Below are 19,483 nucleotides of genomic sequence, written 5' to 3'. Positions count from 1 at the left end.
TCAAGTAGAAGATAAGTCAGAATAAAAAGAGAGATGGCAATCGGAGAGGGGCTTGAGGTTATAGAATCTGGAAATGAAGCAAAGGCCACCAACCAAAGAATCCAGGCAGAAGCATCTGTTGTTCGCCCGGGACAACACGTGCCAGACTTCTGCCCTCCCAAAGTGTGAGACAGTAAATCTACATGTGTTTCCCCCAAAATAAGACCTAACCGGAAACCAATCAGCCTTGAAACCAGAGATCAAAAGTGCCATCCCCATCAGCCTGTCCTCGTCTGACCTGCCTCACAGGGTAGACACCAAGCAAGAGAACAGTGATGGCGGGGAAGGCGAGGACAGACTGACCGCGCTGCATTTTTGATCTCTAGTTTCCAAGGCTGGTAATTTTCTGGCTAGATCTAATTTTCAGGGAAACAGGGTAAGTAAGCCACTAAGTCTGCAGCAACAGGAAATTAATGCAGAGAGTGTGAGCTCCAACACCAGGTCATCCCCTGAATTTGAGGTAGAGAAAACAGGAGGGATTTTTCCTAGTTGTTTTTCCAGGAGGGAATTTGAGGGAAAATTATTATTTTGATTTTGAACTTCTTAAGTGTGAGGCACCAATAAAGACAATTAGATGGAAATGTGTCGAATGTAGTTGGTAGAAAAGTCAGAAGTCCAATGGGACAAGACTTGGGAGTTTTGCCTTATTTTCCACCCAGCTGCATGGAAGCTACAAGGAGGAGCTTCTGCAGGAATGTTTGTGGTGGAGGAAAAGGAAGAATTACTGGGGCAGAGGCCTTGATGCTGTTCAGATTAAAGAGAACTGGGGCAAGAGTGGTCTGCAGAGGGGTCTCTGTTTCTAGGTGTCTCAATCTCCACCTCAGTCCTCACTTGGGTCCAGACCACACTTACAACAGCTCCTGGGCCATCTCCATGGCTGTCACCTAAGCTCCTTGTTGTAGAGTGAGTGCTTGCTTGCTCCTTGCTAAGGTTTAGATCTAGATGCCCCCCAAAGCGCCTCATGTGCTCATAGGTGGGGCTGTTAGAAGGTGAGTGGATCTTGGGGCTTACAGCTGAACTGCAGTTAGGAAGTGGGGTCTGGTTGGAAGAGGTGGTCTCTCGGGTGTGGCCTGGAAGGGTTCATCTCCCTCCCTGGCTCCTCCCTTCACTCTCTCTACTTCCTGGCTTCCAAGCTCTGAGCAGCTGTCCTCTTGTCGGTCCCCTCTGCTGTGCCGCCCTGCCTTCGAGTCAGCTGACTCTGGACTGAAACCTCTACAAACTGAGCCAAAATAAACCTTTTTTCCTTTGAGCTGCGGGTGTCAGTGATGATGAAAGTGACTGCTAAAAGTGACTTCACATGCTGAAGTCTTAACCCATTATGTGATGATGTGTGAAGAGGGATATGTCAGGAGACAATTAGGGTTAACAGAGGTGGGGCCTTAACGATGCAATTAGTGCCCTTGTAAGAAAGAAAAAGAAAAATCACCAGAGGGCCTCTCCCCTCCCTCCTCTTCCCCCTCTCTCCTTGCAGTCATGGAGTTAAAGCCGTGTGAAGATGCACCAAGAAAGCAGCAGTCGCAAGCCAGGAAGGAAAAGAGTCCTCACCAGAAACCGGCCCTGCTGGGCTTTGGTCTAGAATTTTTAGTCTCCAGAACTGTAAGAAAATAGATTTTTGTTGTGCAAGCCATCAGCTCTGTGGTATTTCGCTGTGCATAGCTATCAAATTTGTTGTGTCCAATCCTGGCAAACATCAGTCAGGAGCACCTAGGTAATTTCACCCACTCTCTGCCCTTGCTTCTGCTCCTGCCACCTTCCACGTGTCACAGGCATTCAATTTTATTTTTAATCAGGACATGAACTCCTTCCTTTTCACAAAGAATAGAGCACAAAAGGGCACCCTTGGCTTGGAAGGAGTCCATGGAAAGTGCATGTCCTCAGGGAAGAGGCATCTTGTGTGGGCTTCGTCTCAGTGGGCTCACCTGGAAAGATCCATTGAAAGATGTTTTAGTAGGCAGGTGTGGTGGCACATGTCTGTGACCCCAGCACTCTAGGAGGGTAGGGAAATATCAGTTTTGAGCCCAGCCTGAGCAACTTAGTGACCTGGCAAAATCCTGTCACAAAATAAAAAGAAACATTTTAAAAAGGGATGGGGATATAGCCCAGTGCAAGTGCTCTGAGTTCAATCCTTAGTACCACACACAGAAAGAAGAAAGGAGAAAGGAGAAAGAGAGAGACAGAGAGAGACAGAGAGAAAGGGAAAGAGAAGGGATGAGAAGGAAAGCAATCTTGCTTTAGTGAGAGATACACTCAGTGCGGTACTATAAACCCGAAACCTAGTGCTCTTGTTCTGCTTCTACCAAGTCCACTGGCATCCATTTTTATCTAGCAAAGGATATTAATGGAAGCAGAATTGGGTGTTCTCGAATACTCCACTGACAAAAACCATTTTCTTAAATGGGGAAACACTTTATAGTAGAGAAACTATCAGAGAAATAAACTGTCCTTATCTTCACTATGTTACCTTGAACAAAATCCTTAAATGTCCTCGGTTTGTAGTTCTCTAGTATATATAGTAATATCAGTTATGAGAGCCCAACCAGATAATGAAATGAAAGTAATGTGCAAAAGAAAAAGGACTAGCTATTAAAATTAAAACCAGAATAGGTTAAGTGCTTGGACACATTCACTAGCCTTAACCCCAACCATAACTCAAAAATTAAAGTCACCATCTGGCAATAATGCTACTATCAATGCGAAAACTCCATTTCTTCTCAGAGTTGTATGATACGGTTATTTTCCATTTATGCCAAACATGATGTTTGGCTAAGTTTTGCCTACTAATAACTAATGGATGGATATTTGGTCAGTGTTATACTTGGTCAGTGCCTACTATTTCCTTTAAGATAGGAAAAGTAAAATTTTGAAAATTTCCTGAATTAGACAACTTTTACCAGATTTTCATGTCTATTATTGTTTACTCTTCAAAACACAAATAAAATTGGGCATTATGTGAGACTAGCCAAATAAGTATAAATGTGGACTGTTCATGGATTATGTGCATGTTAAATCTAAAAAATCACTTTTAATTGATTCTGGAAACTCTTTTTTGAAGTTCCATAAATGCTTCAGAAATCAGTTGGAAGTCCACAAACAGTAATAGCATTTAGCTCATTTCAATAGAAATGGACTCATTAACATGCCAACTGCTAAAAATGTATCAGCTCAGCCATGTCCCTTGCCTGCCTCAAGGAAGAAATTCTACTTGCAGTTTTGCTTTAAAAATAATCCTTGTTTAGATTGTTAACAATCACTCCAGTGGTAGCCAGCAGCAAGAAATTCACCCTCCTCTCCTGTTCCAATATGAGCATTTACAAACCCTTCAGCTAGCTTTTATACTCTCCATGCAAAACAGTTTCCCAACTGAATTTTAAAACAATTTTAATCAGCATTAGTGACTGATATCCTCCGCAGTTCACTGTCATCATTTTAAATCTAAACTCAGAATCCACGATCTCTGGAGTATGATCTTCAGAAGCATTATTGGAACAGGTTCTCAGAAAGGTACTCAGAAAAAGGCTGACATAGTATCTGCTAAGCAATTCTCTGGGGTAATCAGTTCTATAAAAATTAACATTAGGGCCAGGATTTAGCTCAGTGCTTCTATCACCTGCCTCACAGCACAAGGTCCCCAGTTTGATCCCCGGTACCAAAAAAAAAAATTAACGTGAAACTTTTCAAATACTTTTGTTCTCAGGTATGAGGTTTGCTTTAAAGTCTGTGGCTGATGGTAAAAATTTCATTTCTATATTTGGTAATTTAGGAAAACAGAAAATCTTCCTTGAATCAAAGCAATTTCAACAAATAGAGCTCATGACAGAATTATAATTAATGGCAAATATTTTTTAAAACTGTGACCATATGGAACATCGACACCTGCATTATTGGAACTTTTAAACCCTTAGAGTCATTCAATCTGTGCCTACCTTGGTTGTTTATTTGGAGTTGTTATCTACATTCCAGAAATATATAATACAAAATAGGGAGAACAGCACAGAGTGAAAAAGACTATTTTAATTACACTTGGAGATTAAAATGCCGAGAAAGTTCTTCCTATTTCCCAGTTTTCTTAAATATTAAATGCCACTGGTTAACATTTCAAAATACTGTATGAAACTGCTTTGGCTTTTCCCTGGAAAAACCGACTGAGCACATCTGAAACCTTGACACATTCTCTAAATGTAATTAGTGGCTCCCTCTTCTTAGTCAGAATGTGAGGCTGCACAAAAATGTCTTCAGCTCTCCTGCCTGCTAATGCTTCCCTTCCAGACGGCAGGTAGCCAGGCAGCACACGGCCACAGAATGCAAGAAACGAACCTCTTCGTGTTGAAAACCAGCTCTGCCACTTCTCCTGGCACCAAGGAGCAGAGAGAAAGAGCCAGAGGAGACTCAGGAGGAAACTCCCACGAGCTGGAGTTAGGCAAAGATGGCTCAGGTACTGCACCACATGCAAGATCTAGAATAGGAGTTAGTAAACTGGGCTTCATCAAAATGAAAACTCCTCTCTTTTAAAAATTTTCTTGGGAGAGTGAAAAGACACATAAAGGACTCCCAAAACACAATCATAAAAAACTTTTAATGAGCAAAAAAATATGAACAGACACTTCCTCCAAAGAAATATTTGTTTTTATTTTTGTGTTGTTTTGCTTTGCTTTGGTTCCATTCTCTCTGGGTAGTTCAGGCTGCCCTTGAACTCACCAAGTGACCCAGGCTGGCCTAAGGTGATCCTCCTGCCCCGGGCCTCCTGAGAGCTGGGGTTACAGTGAGTGCCACCTCATCCTGCATTTCACCAGAGATGTTGCGCTGATTTTAACTAACAGATGAAAAGTGTCCACGTCATTACTCATCAAGGACATGCAAATTAAAGGCACAATGCATTACCACAGCACACCTACGAAGTGAGCAAAATTGCAAAAACTTGACAAATCCAATGTCTGTAAGAATGCAAAACTGAAAATCTTACATAACTGCCAACTTGAATGATGCTACTTTGGAAAACAGCATAGTAGTTTCTTCCATAAATATACACATCTGGGAGGATCCAGCCACTCCACTCCTACTAACCCAAGAGAAATGAAAGTGTCCAACCTCACAAAACTTGTACACAAATGCTGATAAGGTTTTTTCTTTGTAATAACCAAGAAACTGGGAAAAATCCAATACCACTGATATGTAAGTGGATAACAAACGTTCTTTATCTGTATGATAGGATACCAGGCAGTAAGAAGAAAGAAGGAACTGCTGGCACTTGACAGTTCATTATATTGGGTGAATCTCAATATAATGATCGAAAGAAGCTAGACAAAAGAGAGAGAGCATATTGTGTAATTCCATTATATAAAATTCTAGGAAATGCAAAGTAATCTGTAATAATAAAGCAACGGGTCAGTGTTTGGCTGCAAAGGGGGAAGGGGAAGGCAAGAGGGGAGGTTTACAAAGGGGTGCAAGAAAATACTCAGGAGTAGTGAATACGTTGATCATTTGAGTTATACAGATCATTTCACAGATATGTACGTTTATTGTACACCTCGTGTGTGTATAGTTTAATGTATACCTCTTTACCTCAAAAAATCTGCATTTAGAAAAGAAAAAGGAGAGCATTCTCAAGACAATGTTAGGGTGCCACGTTGGAGGAAGTGAGATGAGCTGTCTGCCCTTGGCCCACACTGAACTTCCTTTCCGCCTTGTGCTGTCAGAGTTTGTGAACTATCTGTGCAACTGCATGGTCTTCAAGATCTCATACATGCACAAGGCAGCCAATTAGCTACTTTCCCCACTTGCCTGGGAGAATAATAATCAATGTGCGATGTGTAGCAAAGCCTGCATATTCAATGTACAGGTTCTGTCCTCTGTGAGGGTGGGCTGCTAAAGCATGCTTAGAAAGCTGGAAAGACACAGCCCTCTGCACCAGGGCTGATCTCTTGTCTTGAAGCCTTCTTGGCTTTCTCAGGAGGCCGATGAAGCAGCTCTTTCCAGCTTCCGGTTAGATACTCATTGATATAAGAACATTTCCTCTTTGCTGGGGATTCTTGTTCATGCAGGATCCTCTGGTGCCATACCTGCTCACAATATGTTCTAACAACGTAGTGCCAAGTCCTGATGGTCCCACCCAGGAGTCTGAATGGCTTCAGGCCACCATTTAATTTGGTCCCCTGCACTTTCCCTGTGATGATAATGATGGCAGTGAGGATAATAACAAAGCTTAGACTTTTAATCCAATAAACTGTTGCTATCCCCAGATAAAGTTAGCTTCAGATATGTTTATGAAGATATCAGTTTTGACATCCTTAATGCATGCACGATGAATCCAGTTTTTTCCCATTTCTATCTCTCCCCTGCTGAAGGTGCCAATGGATTTAATTAAAAGGAAAGGGCTGTTTGCCAACTGCCTGCCTCGTGTGCCCAGTGTAGTTGCCCAGTGCAGTTGGTGGGCCAAAGAAGCCAGGCTCCAACCTGGACATTGGCACCTGCTAGAACTCAAAACCATCTGACAAGCAGCAGCAAAAAGCCAAAGTGTCTACAGCATGTGGAGCTATTTTCTTAGCACAAATGCAGTTCAGTTCACACCAGTTAGCACCATGCATGCGGAGTATTTCCCACATACACAAATAGGCAGTTCATATGACCTTGATAGACACCATAATAGAGTCTGCACTGACAACTGATCCAGAGCAGATTCTGCCAGTTATGCCATGATTAATTCACTGCACTGGCAGAGAAAGCACAGCTGTGGCTGAACGTTTGGCTTCAGGTTGAGAATCACCCTACCAGGAGCCCTAGCACTGATATAGGGGAAAAAGTGTAACTCCCAACCTGCTAGATAGCAGATACTCCAAGTTTGTGTTCCCCAAAATTGAAGAATGACAAGAACAACAGAAGTTAAGAGTAGAGAGAGAGTGGGCTGAGGATTTAGCTCAGTGGTTCTGGTGCCTGCCTTGCAAGCGCAAGGTCCCAAGTTCGATCCCTGGTACCAAAAAAAAAAGAAAGAGTAGAGAGAGAGTGCTGTTGAGAGACAGGAGTGGACCCAAAAGTGGGTTGCCAATGAGCCCACTTCTCAGAGGAAGTTTTATAGAGCAAAATCATGAGGTGGGTACAATGTGAGTCAAAACTATGATCAACCAGTAAGATTACAAGTATAGCTGCTTAGGTAATATTGTTCTAATGTAGAAACAGGTCATGTAGCAAGTGTACATGGAAAGAACAAGACCTTCTTAGGAAGGAATGGATAGGAAGTCCTGGTCACACCTCTGGGTGACTGATGTCTATGTAGACTTTATTGGACTGGTGAGTATAATCTCCAATTTTTTGCTTATCCTTCAGGGAGGCATATAGGCCTGCTTATTCCATCTTTATCTTGAGGTTTGGCCTTCAACAGATGTGCCTCCAGCCACAGTTCTGTTGTATTCTCATCTTCTGCACTGACTCCCTCAAGGGTCTAGTCCTGTCTGACTGCCTCTGATATTTCTACCTAATTTAGCTCTCCATAATTCCACTACCAACCCAGTCAGCTAGAAAGTGAGCCCTTAGGCTTTGACTGCCTTTAAGCCATTCCCAGTGTACATGAAATAGAAAGGTAGCATCTGCACAAGCACTGATTCTTCTTCCAGTACATCCCCTTCCAGGTTTTGAGTTGCTCTTTTGAGCACCTTCAAAGCTTCTATTGGATTTCTGGAATCCTATTATATGCCTATGTGTAGATTTTTTTTGATCAAGGCTATTTGGAGTCCTATATGCCTCACTTATCTGTATGTCAAGTTCTTTTCCCCTGCTTGGGAAGTTTTCTGCCATCACTTCTGTGAACAGTTTTTTCATGCCATCTGCCCTCTCTCCTGTTTCTTCATTGACTTCAATCAGTCTCATGTTATTCTTCTTTGCATCATCTAGCAGCTGCTGGATTGATTGCTCATGTTCCTTTACAATTTTAAAGCAATTTTTCTTTTCCTGGTCACTAATTACAATCTTTTCTTCTATATCTGAAATTCTATCCTCACATTGGTTCATTCTGCTGCCCAGACTTTTGATGGAGTTTTTAATCTCCTGGAAATCTGCTTGTATCTGTTTTATGGATTCCATTTGTTTCCTATATTGGGATTCCATCATGTTCCTCAGCTCCTCTATTTTTTTATGTGTGTCCTCTTTGGATTTATTAATCATGTCTTGCACCATGAGCAAAATCTTTGCTGTTATCTGAGTAATTATTTCTGATTTCATTTTTCCCACATCCTCTTTTGTTGCCAGTTCAGAGAGTCCAGGTGGTTGAGTATCAGGTTGTTCCATCTCGTTTCCCTTTGGGGTTGCTGTAGGTGATCCAGAAGTCTGTTTTGGAGGCTTGTTTACATGTCTTCTCATTTCCACAGGGTGGGGGTGGTATATGCTTCTGGCGCCCGCTCAGCTTCTCTGCTCTAGGCTCAGCTTCTCTGCCCTAGGAGCTTGGGATGGCAGTGAGGGAGCTTCCTTCCGGGTTCTGAGCACCTTCAAAGCTTATGTGTTTAGAATACATAACCAGCCAGGCTCCAAGGGTCTTCAAGTTTTTAATGTGGAAATGTACTACACAGCCCATGATGCCAGCAATAGGGAAATTCCTACCAGCCACGGAATTTGGACAGAACCAGTTTGTCTTCAGAAATACACGCATATAGTGCTACTCAGTAACCGAGCTTTAGCCCCATGCTTCCGCTTCCAGTGCTGACAGTGGGAGTTTACCAAAAGTCTCTTCAGGCCAGAGGTGAAAAGACTCTTAGAAACTTCTCACACCAATTTAATATGTTTCTGACACCAGCATGAGTTACAAGGCCACATTTAAAAGCTCCCCGGTTCACATTTACTTCAATTACTGCTCATTTGAAGACTAAATTAAAATGCTGGGTATTTGGATATACCTGCTGTGATTGGATATGTCTGCTGTGATTTTTAAGAAATTAAATATTGGTTGAAGTCAAATTTGCCAAATTTATTTTTTTAAATATTTGGTGTGTATGTTCAGGAAGCCTCAATGGCTATGCTATTATCCTTTGAAGTACAAGATTAAAACTTCACTTTTTATTCTACTCGTTAAGGAATTGGGAATTTTCTTTGTTAACGGGGAAAGGAAAAGCAGGACTAGAAAGGGAAAACCAAGCACTGGGGTCTGCATGTCAGAGTGACGTCTCCAGACAGCTTGCACAAAAAGGTGAAGTCATGTCATTGAAGTCACTTCCCTTCCTATTTGGGTATTTCCTGGCATGTAAAGCACCTGTTCATCCAGTGAGCGCATCCACATTGGTGTAGTCTGGAAACCGTCGTGACTGCATTGTGAGAAGTGGAGCTGCTGTGGGCCATCAGCTGGAAGGGTAACACAAGTGCCTCGGCTATCTAATTAGCAGTCCAGATGATAAACTATAATTGAAACTAAGTTTGTAGTAATCCTTTTCTTCTGCCATAGTACTGGATTATAAGTAGCTTCTGTCACGCATGCTCAACTGTGGAAGGGAAAACTGGGAACAGAGCCTAATGAAGATACATTAACTCCTCATAGCTTAACTTTTTTGCTTTGTGTCTGTCACCCTGTGAGACCTGTAGGTCCTCAATGCATATTTTCATCCCAATATAAGAAATCACAATCTAGCTTGGTAGCAGTAATAGCTGCCATGAACTGAACACTGGCAATGTGTCCACTACTTCAATAGCATTTTGCTGGTGCATCCATACAGCCCGCAGTCATCACCCCTTTCCTCTCAGGTCACTACCCCCACTTTCCATGCAAGGATTCTGAGGTTCAGAGAGGACAAATGTTTGCCAACACACATCCTGGTGTAGTGGACAGAGCCGGGCTTCCAACTCACTCCGGGTCGCCTGCCTGCAAAGCCAGTATCTACTCTGTGTTACGTTCTTCCTTCTGGAGGAAGTACAGGACTGTCCAGCTGTGCCTGAGAGCCTGCATGTTGCCTTGGTTCCCACCATCTCCTGATGTAGGAAGGCATCAGCCTTGAGTCTGGATCCATGTTATTTTTATATGGTTATATTTGCTAATATAATAATTACAATACTAACACCACTTAGACATGGTTGATGAAGATTTGTTTTGTTTCTTACCCAAGAAATAGCTCTGGAGTTTGAAGGTATGGTGAATTCTTACAATTTTGTGGTCCCTTGGCATATGTTTTAAACACTCCTTTGCCTTTCTCAGCCCAGAAGCAGGGCTGAGCCACCACCCACACAGATTCCAGTTAGTTTCCTGACTCTTCCCACTACCTCATTGGGGTTGGTCCAGATACGTGGTATGATCAAAATATGTGGTGAATGTTTAAATTTTCAAAAATTGATTTTGGTAAAAGACACATTGCCATTAATCCCTTTCAAATCCTCCTCCTTGGTTTAAACACATTTATCTCGTTGTGCTTGCCACTTTCTGAAGCAGTTCTGGAGTCCCCTTTCCTGAGTGTCTTTACTTATGCTATCCTGGCTGCCTTGAAGTTCTGAATCAAATCAATATGTTTCCCTTTTACAGTCATTTTGACTTAGGGAAAGAGCCTGAAGCCACACAGTGCCAGATCTGGTGAATAACGTGGGTGAAGACACACTGTAGTGTGTGTTTTACCAGTCTGCCTTTCTGTTGGATGGCACTCAGCAGCAACATTCACTGTAGTTTTGACCACACTTCATGAAGACACTCAGGAAAGAGGACTTCCAGAGCTGCTTCAGAAACTGTCAAGAATGATGGGATAGTGTGTTCAAGGTGAGAGTATTTTGAAGAGGATTAATGACAGGATGTCTTTTACTGCAATAAATTTATTAAACATTCACCATATGTTTCAATCACATTTTGGATCTGCCTTAGGGAACCACTTCCTGTGATCCTTTCTCCCTACAGGACAGCTCAATACAATCTGCCAGTGACCCCTCCCCATCACAGCACGATTCCTGGAACACATGTCTGTTTCCTTCAAATCCACCAACTAGAATGCACATGCTTGGGTAATGCCCTGGGCCAAAACAGAGACAATGGCCTGTGGTTCCTTGCTCTGCCTTCCTTGCTCCTGACTGCAGGCTGGGGGTGTACATCCCATGGCTGGCAAAGGATGCCATCCCCTCCGCGGGATCTGTAAGCACCTCTGGTGCTTTGTGGTGCTCTTCTGCTATGGCTCACCACTCTGACACACTGACACTTTACTCTCCAGCCAGTCAGCGAGAACTGTCTCAGAGAGGAGCCACCCAGGTCCAGACACAGGTCACACAAGAGTCATTTATCTCCTCAAATAATTCGCAGTCCTTAGAAGTGAGAACTTTCAAAGTTCTTTGTTTCAGCTTTCTGCAGCGTAAGAGCACTGTTCTCTACAGTTACAGTGCTGTGCAACAGCACTCCAGAGTTCCTCCTTAGCACCCACCGATCAGCTTTTCTCATCTCCTAAGTCACCCTGGCCTCTGGTAAGCACCATTTTACTTTCAACTTCTATGAGATCAATGTCTTCATAGTCTGCGTGAATGAGACCCTTTGGTACTTGTCTTTCTGTGCCTAGTTTATTTCATTTAGCACAATTATCTCCAGTTCCATCATATCACAAAGGACATGATTTCATTCTTTATCAAGGCTGAATAGTATTCCATTGTGTATATGAACCCCATTTGCATTATTCATTCACCAGTTGATGATGGACATTTAGGTTTTTTCTATTTCTTCAATATTTTGAGTAGTGATGCAATCAACACAAGGGTGCAGATGTCTCTTCAATACAGTAACATCATTTGCTCTAGATATATACCCCATAGTGGGATTGCTGAGTCATTTGGAACTTCTACTTTTAATTTTTTGAGGAACCTTCATATTACTTTCCATAATGACTCTACTACTATGCTTCCCCCAAAATAAGATCTAACTGGAAAGTAATCAGCTTTGAAAACTAGAGATCAAAAATGCCAGTCCCAATCACCTTGGCTTATCAGCCTTTATAGAGTAGCCACCAAGCAAGAGAATAGTGAGGTATATTCTTCTGCATGACACTGGCTGTCACCATGGTAACAGCCAGCATTTATTTTCCTGTTAAGTCCTATTTGGGGAAAAACATGGTAATCTATATTCCCCCTAACAGTGTGCCAGAGTTTCCTTTTCTCCATGTCCTTGCTAGCATTCATTATTTTTAGTCATTTTGATAATTGCCACTCTTGCTGGGGTGAAACGATAACTCATCAAAACTCATTGTAGTTTTAATTTGCACTAGTCTGATAATTAGTGATGCTGAGCATTTTTTTCACGTAGTTGTTCACTGTCTATTGAAATCTATTACCATGTTTTAGTTGTGTTATTTGGGTTTTTGCTATTGAGTTTGGTGTTTCCTTATATATTCTAGATATCAACCTCTCATCAGATGTATACACAGAAAACATTTTCTCTCATTCTATAGTCTGCACTCTATTGTTTCCTTAGCCATGCAGAAGTTTCTTTATATGATGTAATCTTGTTTGTCTATTTTTTCTTTTCTTCCCTGTGCTTTGGGGGTCCTATCCATTCCAATGTCCTGAAGCATGTCCCATATGATTTTAGTAATTATATAGTCTTAACATTAAACTTAAACCTGTAATCCAGTTCATTTTGTAACTAGTGACTCCTAGGGGTCTAGCTTCTCTCTTTTGCATGTGGATATTCAATTTTCCCAGCACCATTTATTGAAAAAAACCCAACTTTTTTCTTCAATGTATGATATTAGCACCTTTGGCAAAAATCAGTTGGCTCCTAGATGTGTGGGTTTACTTTTAAGTTTGTTATTCTATTCTGTTTGCCTATGTGTCTTTTTATGTTGGTACTATGTTGTTTTGATTACTACAGCTTTATATTTTGAAGTCAGGTAATGTAATGCCTACTGATTTGTTAATTTTTCTCACAGTGGCTTTCACTGCTCAAGAGTTTTTTGTGGTTTCAAGTAAGTTTAAAAATTGTGTTTTCTTCTATTTCTCTGGAAAATGCCACTGATATCTTGAAAGAAATTGCACTGGTTATATAAATTGCTTTGGATAATATGGACATTTTAACATGATTGATTCTTCCAATCCATGAGCATGGTATATCTTTAGCCTTTTTTGTGTCGTTTTCAATTTCTTATATCAGAGTTTTATAATTTTCATTTTCCTGGTTAAATTTATTCCAAGGTATTGTTTTTTGGAGCTATTGAAAATGGATTGCTTTCTTGATTTCTATTTCACATAATTCACTGTTGGAGTATGGCAGTGCTACTGATTTTGTTAATTTTGTATCCTATAACTGATAGATTTATTAGTCCTCATACTTTTTTGGTGGAGATTTTGGGGTTTTCTATATGTAAGGTCCTATCATCTACTAAAGTGATGAGTTGACTTATTTTCCAATTTAGATTTATTTGTTTCTCTTGCCTAATTGCTCTAACTATAATTTCCAGCACTGTGTTGAATAAAAGTGGAGAAAGTGAATGTCTTATTCCAGCTCAGAGAGAAAACTTTCAGATTTCCTCCATTCAGAATAATGTTAGCTGTTAGTTTACTATACAAAAGGCCTTTATTAAGGTTGATAAACATTTCCTGTATGCTTGATTTCTTCAGCATTTTTATTATGAAGGGATGCTGAATATTATTAAGTAAACTTTCTGCATTATAACATAAGATGGACTTACATTTTTACCTCATTCTGTTGGTGTGGTATATCACACTTATTGATTTGTAAATATCGAACCATCCTTTTTAACGGTTTTATTGGATGTGATTTGCTAGTATTTTGTTACGGATATTTATGTCAATGTTTATCAAGTATATTGGCCAGAAGTTTTCCTTTTGTTGTGTTCTTATCTGGTTTTGGCATCAGGGTTGTGCTAGAATATGTCTGAAAGAACTTTTTCCTGTTTTGTGGAATAGCTTAAGGACAGTTTATATTAATTCTATATGTATTTGGTAGAATATAGTAATGAAGCTGTTGGCTCTGGGCTTTCTTTGATGAAAAACTCTATTACTGATTTAATCTTCTCACTATTGGTCTGTTCAGATTGCTCTTTCTTTGGGACTCAATCTTGGAAAGAAGTATCTAGAAATTTGTCTATTTCTTTTATATTATCAGGTTTGTTCTCATGTAAAATCCTAGTAATCTTTTGTATTTCTGTGGTGTCACTTGTAATGTGCCTGATTTTATTTATTTCAGTCTTTCTCCTTTTCTTAGTCTAGGTAAGTGGTTGTCTATTTTGTCTATCTTTTCAAAGAATCATAATTTGTTTCATTGATATTTTGTATTTTTACTTCTATTTGTGCTCTGATCTTTATAATTCCTTTCTACTAACTTTGGGTTTAGTTAGGTTTTTATTCTAACTCCTTGAGATGCAATGACAGGTTAATTTTTTGAGATCATTCTACTTTTCTGATGTGTGTATTGATTGCTATAAACTTCCTTCTTAGTACTGTTTGTGCTGTACACCATAGATTTTGATATAGTGTTCCTATATTTTCACTTGTTTCAAGAAAATTTTTAATTTTCTTCTTTATTTCTCCCTGGATCCATTGGCTATTCAAGGTAAATTGTTTAATTTCCATGTATTTATTTAGTTTCAACAGTTTTTCTTATTATTGATTTATAGCTTTACAGAATTGTCATCAAAAAGATACTTCATATGATTCCAATTTTGTTAAATTTGTTGAAACTTGTTTTGTGGCCTATTATATTATCTATTCTGGAGAATGTTTCATGTGCTGATTAGAAAGATGTATGGTCAGCAGCTGTTGAATGCAAGGTTCTGTAGATGTTTGATAGGTTCTTTGGACTAGGTGCAGTTTAACTCTGATGTTTCTTTGACATTGTGTCTGATATATTGCTGAAAGTGAGGCATTAAAGTCCTCAAATATTATTGTATTGGAGTCTATCTTCTATCTCACCCTTTAGGTCTATAACTATTTGCTTGATATATTTGGGTGCTCTGATATTGTGTGCAATTTTATTTAGAGTCATCATTTCTTTTTGCTAAATTAACACCTTTATTGTTAAATAATGGCATTCCTTATCTCTTTTTACTGCTTCTGATTTAAAGTCTATGTACAACCCCAGAAGTCAAGTGAGTTTCTTCTAAGCAACATACAGTTGGTTCATATTTTTTTAATACATTCAGACACTCTATGTTTTCTAATTGAAGAACTGAATTCATTTACATTCAAGGTAATTATTGATGGCTAAAGTCTTACTACAGTCATTATATAATTTGTTTTCTGGCTTTGTTGTATTTCCTTTCTCCCAGTCTTGCAGTCGTCCACAGTGGTTAAATAAATTACTCTAGTAGTAGGCCTTTGATTCCTTGTTTTTTTGTTTGTTTATTATCTATTATGAATTTTTACTGTGTGGTTACCATGATGTTCACAATCAATATCTTTTCATTGTAACAACTATTTTGAAATGATAATAACGTGATCATACAGATAGCACAAACTAGAGAAAATATACTAATTAGAAAACTTTTCAGATGTATTATATTCTTTCCCATATTCTGAATTTCTGGCACCTCATTATACATCTTTCTCTTATCACTTCACATATTGGTTGTTACTATTTTTCTTTTGTTTTTAATCATCATACTAAAGGTGTACATGTTTATACTTACAATCCTAGAGCATTCTAAACTTCCATGTAACTACTCTTACCAGTGAGTTTTAGATCTTTGTGTGGTTTTTTCTTACTCATTAATGTAACTCATTAATGTTTCACCTTTAAAAATCTTCCTTTTGGATTTCTTGTGAAACAGATCTAGTGGAGATATATCCTTTTAGGTTTTGAGAAGTCTTGGTTGACAGTTTGTCTTTTTCTTCAATACTGTTAAAGTCTCATGCCATTCTCCTGGCTTGTAAGTTTTCTGCAGAGAAATCTGTCATCAGACAAATTGGCACACTTTTATGTGCTATTTGTTTCTTTTCTTTTGCAATCTTTACACTTTATTTTCACACGTGAGAGTTTGAACATGTCTTGAAGTAGACTTGGTTGAGTTAAATTTGACTGGTGAGCTTAACTTTCTTTCACCTGGATATCTGTATCCTTCCTTAGGTTGGGAGAGTTTTCTATTATTTACTTGAATTATCTTTTTACTTCTTTGGCCTTATTAAATCCTTCTTGAACACCAGTAAACTGAATATTTTATCTTTCTGTAATGTCTCAAAATTCTCACAAGTTTTCTTTATTCTTTTTCTCCTCTATTTTCAAATAGCCTGTCTTTGAGCTCATTCTTTCTTCTGTTTAAACTATCCTCTTACTGATGATTTCTATAGTGTTTTAATTTTATTGAATGTATTTTTTCCAGCTGAAGAATTTCTGGTCAATTTGTTTATTAAAAAAAAAACCAACTCCTTTCATCTCTTTAAGTTTCTTTGTTAGATTATTGAAATGTTTCTCTATGTTTTGTTCAATTTCACTGAGTTTCCTAAGAACAGTTGCTTTAAATTCTCTACCTGAGAGCCCTCCTCCCAACACAAACATATACAGATCACTGCCTACTCAATTTCTGGTACTTTATTTTGAATACCAGATAAGGTCCTGGTTTCTTGAAATTTCAATGTTAGATGGCATTTGGTGTAATCTGGGTATTGAAGGATCAGGTATTTATTCCAATCTACCTAATTTGGATTTGTTGGTGTTTGTCTTTCCAGAAATTCTAAGCAGGGAGGCCTTTGATTTTCTCTGAGGTTGAAGTCACTTCCACAATTTTAGCACTAGATGGCAGCCAGCGCTAGGTTTGCTGGGAGTCTACTGTTGGCATGTTGTTGTTTCAGTACTAGAGAGCAACCCAAGCCCAAGTTTGGATATACCATTAATATATTATCAGACAAAAAAACAAGAGAGTACCTAGAAAGAGTAGTATGTCCCCAAAAGCCTCTCCCTGGTTCCAGGATAGGCCTGGATGGCTTATCCATAGTGACTGGACTGTGGTCAGACACTGTAGGATTCTGTCCAACTCTAGCTAGAGTCATTGTGGACAAACAAGTTCTAGGCTCCTATGTCACACCTTAAACCCATAACCCACAAAGAGTAGCACAGCACTGGCATAGGACTAATGCCTGCACTCATATGGGCTGCCTATTGCTGCGGTGGACTTGTGTGTGGGCCAAGACTACTGCAACCACCCACAGGGGTGATATTAGTTGGAATAGAAGACAGACTAGCTTCATGTGTCTTCCTCTGGCACTGAAGCTTTTCCAGAGGCTCCATCTATAGGTGGACCTGGAGATGGGAGCCTGTAGGATAAGTTCAGTGTTAGGTTCTACCAGCCTAGAGTAAGTTCCAAGGCAAAATCTTGTGCTTACTACCTTGTTGTTATGGTTTAGTTCTGAGTTTTCCCCCTAAAGTCTCATGTGTTTAGGGGTAGTGATTTGGATAGGTAATTGGATGGGGGGGACATTATACTTATCCATGGATTACTCCACTGATGGATTCCCTAAGGGATCCATTAATGCATTCACTGAGGCAGAGATAGTGCTGGTGAAGATGGACCCTTGAACACCTAGGCTGATGCTATGCTGGCTTATGTGAGAGTTTTACAGCTGCAAGGACCCTTGTAGTCTGAGGGGTTCACAGGGGCCCACATTACAGCTGGTGGTGATCCAGGCTAATACAGCAGTCCATCCCACTGGGACATAGGGCTCTGCTTTGTGCTGGGGCAGTGCTAGGGACCCTTGGGCTGACAATAGCTGTGCTGCCCAAAACTAAAAGATGGGTGATGAAGACAGTTCCTTTGTGACTATGGCTGGTGCCAAGTATGGCTGTATGTGAGCCTCACAGACACAGAACCCTATATAGTCTTGGAGGGAGGCAGGTGTTCCCCAGGCCCACTCCAAGGCTGGAAAGGATATGCACAAAATTTGAGTCTGACGCATTTATAGTTCTCAGCCTGATACAAGGGCCCAACTATAAGTTCCACCTGTGAGCTCTGACTTGCATCCATCTGGGGATTTCAGTTTCTACCAGGTACTGGGTCTCACCACAGCAGGCCTGACACTGGCCTCTGAGAAAGCCCTGTGCTTTTTGTGCCCTGCTTCCCACAGATGGAGTCCTGCTCCCAGATCTTTCATGAGAGGCTAGGGCAAGGGTGGAGGAGGCAGACAGATGACCAGCCCCATGTGGTTCCAGTGATCAGTTCACGAGTACTGATTTGGCCTGGTGGTGGGGGCAGGTGGCTCTGCCCAGCACTAGTTTACACCATAGTGGGCCTGGTCCTGCGTTTCAAATCTCAGGCCTGGACTTAATTCTTGCTGTCCCCCAGCAGGAAGTTTTTTCCATGCTGAACTTCTTGGAGCTGGGAGAGGGGTGATGCAGGCAACTTTTTCCTTCCTGCCTTCTGCAATATGCCTTTTCATTTGGTTATAGTAAGACCAGGCATTGTGGTTCCTCCCCTGACTTTCTTGGCTCTCGTGAAGGAGGTTAGGTGCATGGACAGCTGTTCAACTTGGTGTGTCCATGGGGAGACAATCATCTGAGGATCTGGGGTACCATCTGCATTGTTCCTCAGAAGTGTGATTTCTGAATTTAAGTCATTGGTTCTTCCCTTTTAAAGGCAAACTATCGTGGAACCTCTATTTTTTACATTATTTCAATAAAAACATCTTATACTTGTAGAAAAATTACATTTGTAACAAAAAGTGTATTAAATGCAGTCACAACTGTAGGTATAATCAAATTAAGTAATTAACATGATAGATGATTCTATTTTACTGAAATCAAAGTACTGGTTGCTGTAAACAATAAATGATATAACCTCAAATTTGGTTCTATGTTTAAATTTTCTGTACACTGAATTCAATAACATAATGTAGAAAAATTCATTTTAAGTGTGTAATATCTAATGCAATTAATAACATCAAAATTTTTTTGCTATTTGAGGATAATCAGATCCTATATTTAATTAAAAAGCCAATGATAATCTATCTTCCCATCCCAAAATAAATAAAGGCACTCAGTAGCTATTATAAAAATGGTTCTTTAGTTTAATTGAAGATAAGATTGTTATTATATTACATAATTTAAGATTAATTCAGTAATATAGATAATACCAATGATTTATAATTCTTTAGTTTTTCTTTTAATATTCTCATCATAAAAGCTACCTAGCAGTAGGTGGCCCAGCACTGATATAAGGAACCCATGGTGTCCTCAAAATCCAAGTTGCTGTATTTCTGCTTCACACTCCCAAATCACGTGTTCTATTCCTATAGTCACTTCATGGTCCATGACCTCATACTGAGGTCCTAGTGCTCATGACCACATAGCTGGCAAAACACAGCAAATCCCAAAAGATTCCTCTCTATTGATTTGGTTCCCCTTAAAAGGTCTTCCTGGAATTTCAACGTTCAATAGTTTCACTTAGATCTTATTTGCCAAAGCACACTTACCTGGTCAGACCCAGGTGTAAAGAAATAAGAGAAATAAGGTTTGTTGTTGTATTTGGGTCTTTTATTTTCCAGGCAGCAATGTGCCCAGGTTTGTTCCTAA

The 19,483-nt window shown here is 39.9% G+C and overlaps 1 long non-coding RNA gene across 4 annotated transcripts in view; it reads right to left on the bottom strand.

The window, feature by feature from the left end:
* Nucleotides 1-19,483, bottom strand: part of LOC110345976 (uncharacterized) — a 372,088-nt gene that overhangs the window by 246,041 nt on the left and 106,564 nt on the right. Inside the window, exon 3 of one of the 4 annotated variants that reach the window (XR_015446447.1) lies at nucleotides 4,190-19,479. The exons of the other annotated variants lie outside the window; for them this stretch is intronic. This is a non-coding gene — a long non-coding RNA (uncharacterized LOC110345976). Of the gene's footprint in view, nucleotides 1-4,189; nucleotides 19,480-19,483 lie in introns of those variants that run through there. 4 annotated transcript variants of the gene reach the window in all.

This window comes from Heterocephalus glaber, unplaced genomic scaffold (genome assembly GCF_053883595.1).
Source record: "Heterocephalus glaber isolate CG9 unplaced genomic scaffold, H.glaber_assembly_v1.0 deba00001688, whole genome shotgun sequence".
Lineage (NCBI taxonomy): Eukaryota > Metazoa > Chordata > Mammalia > Rodentia > Bathyergidae > Heterocephalus > Heterocephalus glaber.
This window is presented reverse-complemented; position numbering and strand designations above follow the sequence as displayed.